This window comes from Phaseolus vulgaris, chromosome 5, assembly GCF_000499845.2.
Source record: "Phaseolus vulgaris cultivar G19833 chromosome 5, P. vulgaris v2.0, whole genome shotgun sequence".
NCBI classification, from domain to species: domain Eukaryota; kingdom Viridiplantae; phylum Streptophyta; class Magnoliopsida; order Fabales; family Fabaceae; genus Phaseolus; species Phaseolus vulgaris.
This window is the reverse complement of record NC_023755.2, coordinates 37,208,272-37,213,399: the sequence shown is the minus strand read 5'-3', so window position 1 is coordinate 37,213,399 and position 5,128 is coordinate 37,208,272.

Here is a 5,128-nt window from a genome sequence, read left to right as displayed (position 1 = left end):
TTTTTAGATAAATTTTGTTTTGATTGAATTTTTGAAAAATTCGAAAAAAAAATAAGAATTTACTGTAACAAAGTAATATTAAATTTTTTAAATACTTTTTTTTAAAAATAATCATTTCTTATTCATCAAGAAAAATATTGTAAAAAGGTTAAAGTATAACATGAAAGAAAATCAAAACTTACCCTATATGAATGTAAAAATAATAATAATTTATGACTGATATGAATGAATGATGTTTTTTCAATAAAGTAAAATTTCAACTATAAAAAAAAAATATTGATATAATATTGATAAAATAAGAATAATACATTATTTAAGATATAAACAATTACATACAATAACAAAATATTAAAAGAAAAAAAAATAAACATGCATAAACTAGAGGAAGTGTTGGGTCAACCTAGTCTTTAATGTTTGTAGACTATGAGTTATATGTAGCCCTTACATAATACAAGTTTTGTGGAACATAGCAGCAAGTGAAATGTCCTATCAATACCACGTCCTTTTATTCAACTATTCATTTTCATTCCTAGCTTTCCTTTTCCTTTTCTATATTTTTTTAATTTTATCTGTATTTTAAAATAAACCGGCATAATCTTCAAAAAAATTTAAAATACTTCTAGTTACTTTCTTGTTCAAATTAGCAGGTACAAAGAGATTCCATTAGAATATTTCTTAATATTAATATATAAGTTGATGGAAATATTATTTTATAAATCTTAAAATTATTATTTATTTTGTATCAAAATTATTTTAATGAAAAATTATTAATTTTAATCAAACTACTATCAAACCATCATCATAATGTATAATTTCATGCATAAGTTGATATAAGTAAATTTATAAAATTAAGTTCAGCTTCAAAAATTATGAAAATCAAACACTGATACATTTTCTTTTATCTAATAAATATAAATGGCTCTTGTATATTAACGTAAAAAAGCAAAATTCAATTATATCAAAATGATTCAGCTACCGTAAGCTAAACTCTTTTAATTAATTATGAACATAACATAACCATGTTCCAAATGCTTGATCATATACTTTTTAATTTAATTATCTATTTTTAGTTTTATCGGTACCATTTTTTAAAATATCTGAGTTTATTAAATAGAACATGTTTTTGTTATAATTAGGTTGAGAAAAAGTTATGAAACATGGTATTGCAAAGACGGTAAGAGAGAGAGAGAGAGGGGGGGGATGGGATGGAGCGTGGGGGCGTGGGTAAAGATTGTGACAGAAAACGTAAGATCATTTTTGGCATATTTAATGCGTACCATTTGTGGTGAAATGTCCCAATTCAGAATTGGCATAAGCAGTCAACAGCTTGTTGGAGCACGTGGATGGGTCAGGTTTTGCATATGAGACCACACTGTCACACATCTCAACCATAACACCAACATATAACATCTTTCATTAATTCTGATTGATGGATACCACAAATGTCTCTTAAATACACACTTTTCACACTTACCATACAACCTTGCAAATTACCCTCTCTCTGCATTCCTTCTCACTAAACAACATAATATACAAAATATCATCAAACCTAAAACTATTCTTTTCATCGCTAACCAGTAAAGACATCGTAGATCTGATACAAACACATGTACACACTACACATCAATAAAATATAACCTCATCAAAATAATATAATAACTCTCTTATGTTTTGAATTATAGAAAATTTGTATTTATAGTCATTAGATCAATTTTAAGAGAGTCATCAAAATAGTTATTATGATTCATAAATCATCTCGATTATTCAATCGGTTGTTATCATTATTATTAATTATGACATTAAAAGTCTGATTACTAAATATTGATCGTGTCGAGATATAAGAATAAGTACAAGAAGTAATTTGTAGGTTTAATATACTTAATCATCATTTGTATAACTAAAAATATCATTTTAGATAGAAAGAAACATTAAGGATGTGAAGTATGAAAATTTTGACCCTGAAGTAGCACATTTACTCAAACTCAAACTAATTTAAATATTAAAGTACAATTACAAATACCTCTACTTAAGATAACACTGGAAAAAAAAACCAAAAATACCAAAAGAATCAAGATCACCGAAAAAAACTAAGTATCAGGAAAAAAAACTTATCTTTACAAACCTTGAACAATTTACATTTTTCATCATCTTGCCTAAATAAAGTATAAGATTTAATTTACTTAATGAATTACATTTTGGATATGTTTAGGATTTATGGTTTAAGATAATTCTTAGAATGCAGGTAACAAGCTATGCCTCTATGTAGTAGGAGGTTTTGTTTGTTGTTTGAACTTGATTTTGGGATTGTAAGGGTAGGGAAGGCTCCTTACATAGTTTTTTTTGGAATTAAGTGGTGTGTCTCTTAGTCTTCATGTATTTGTAGGTAGCTTTACTAGGAGTTATCTGTATATGGTTTAGGACACTCTTAATGTGTTCTTTTTTATTTAATTAATTCATTACTGATAGAAAAAATGATTTTTTTCATAAAAATTTATAAAAACTAAAGTTTTTTTAAGTCATTGTGTGAAAATTTATCAAATTAAAACTTGTATAACGAGACCTTAATTCTCTTTATATACGGAATTTAGATCTAATTAGTCACTAAAAAAAATTCAAGTTTTAGTATGATGATTTATTCTAGTTTATATCTTTTGCTTTAACTATATCTTTTAAATAATTAACGTGAGATCTCCACTATCTTATATTACACATAGGATTAGACATATTTGACATAAGAATAAATATTTTACAACCGAATGAATAAGAGTTTAATTATATGTAACATAACTAATTAAATTTACAGCATCCAGAGAGTTAGGATTCTTACGAGTAATCACCTTTCACTCACCGTGTTAAATTCATCTATAACTGATAACGTGAGAAGTTAAATATTTAATACTCTTACATTATTTAGAGATCGAAGGCAAAAATAATTTAAATACAATTTTTTTAACCTTATCATATATCTCATCTTCTTAAGAATAAAAACGAAACTCTAAATATTATTTACTTGAGGGTCCACGCACTTTTAATTACTTTTTAAGATAAAAAGATATGTCAATCATTCCTTAGAGTAAACACGAGATTTGGCACCAACTTCATTGATTCCAACCTAACAATTCTTGGTACGCAGCTGACAAAAAAACCCTCTTACAAGGTCAGTGGTCAACAATAGTGACTTAGTAACAGTGTTCTTTTTAAAAAATGAGATTAACAACTGTTCTTAATATTTTAGTTAAATAAAATAATTTTATAAAATTGTCAATAATACTTATAATATACCTTTTACTGTTTATTTACTGTTACTTTTTAAAATATTTCTTAGTACATTCACTTTTTCTTTTTTATTTTTTAAATAAAAATATTAACCTTAAAAATAGTATTAATACTTATACAGGTACTATATAGTTTTGAAGTTTTTTTTTTAATTATATTCAACGGTAGTACCCTTGGTGATGTATATGTGAAATGTTTGTAAGTAAAAAAATAATAAGAAAATATATTATCATTATATTATGATTATGAATATGGTTTTGTAATTGTTTATTTTTATTTGATAATATAAATGATCAGTTAAAACTCATAAATTATGCAGAAGGTGTAAGATTCCTTGAATAGAGATATAAGAAAATGTAACAGAATGGGTATAAAATAAAGAGTTGGATAAAGTCAAAGAGTTAAGTTAATCCTTAATTTGAAAGATGGAGACAGAAACAGTGGACAGTAATTGTTAACAGAGGGTGATGGATGAAGAAAGAAAGAGAATAATGAGAGACAGGGTTTGTGTGTGCTAGGAATTTAGTGTGGTCAGCTTTTGAATTTATCGGTAAATGGTGAATTATCACTGCCGTTAAGCAAAAGATCTGCTGCTACTGCAACTTCACTGTTACTGTTACTGCTACTGCATGCATGGTTGGAAACCCCATAACTCTCACTCTTTTCTGCTCTGCCTATTCAAATCTTCAGGTGACGTAATCTTCCTCTCCTCTGCCACATAGTTTAATTTTGATAGTTAATTACATATTAATTTAAAAGTTATTTATTGATAATAAAAAAAAATATATATGTCAATTTTTTTTAATTTTATTAATATAATTTCTAATTATTTTTTATTTTTAAATTAATTTTTTTAATATAATAAATTAATTTTAGGAAAATAAATAAATAAAACTTTGTTAATAGGAATATGATATTGAAAAAATAAATCTTATGATAAGTAGCCAATTTTAAATAAAGTATTGTTTGTGATTCTTATTTTGCTTAACTTTATTTTAAACATGGAGAGTAAAGTAAGGAATATTTTGTCAAAAAAATTGGTTAAAGTGTGTTTCATATGTTGTAAGCAATCAAGTCATTTTATATATTTTAGTGAATTTTTTCTTTCGAATATAATAACTAACATAATAAAACAATTACTTATTAAAGTATTGTGATTTTAATTTTTTTTTCTTTTTACTTTCAACCGACTATTGAATGCACTGACATAATATTTATTACATTAAAAATTAGCGTATTTATTATACTAATGAATGTAGCAATATAAAAATATTTTTAATGTACAGGTATTTGGTTGTATTAATCTTATAAAATGAGTTAATATATTTTAAAATCTTTATAAATTGCTAGTATAGTGAATAAATACTTTTTAACTATTAAACTTAAAGGAGTTCTTGTTAAAAGCATTGATTAAGGTAATATCTTCAAAGTTTGTACATAATTGTTTTTAACTAATATAATAAGAATCAGGACAGCTTGTTTGGTGTAGAGATGTCTCATTTTAAAAAAAATATTGTTATTAATAAGTTGTTTTTAAGAAGTGCAAATAAATTTAAAAGATAATTGTGGAACAAAAGGAATATTTAAAAGATAATATCAGATAGACTCATAAAAAGAGAGGATGATTAGAGGTAGAGACATGAGATGTTGTGTGTGTGCATACAGTTGTAAAAACTAGTTTCCTGAAGTTGATACTATTCCTAGTTACTTAAAAAAAAAATTAAATTAAGCTGAGTTTGTTTTGGTCAATAAAACTGGGTTAATTCTTCTCACATAATAATAAGTCCAGAACCTGCTTGCACATATGGGAAAAAAACTTTTATTGTAACTTTTTATAATTTAAATTTGAGTC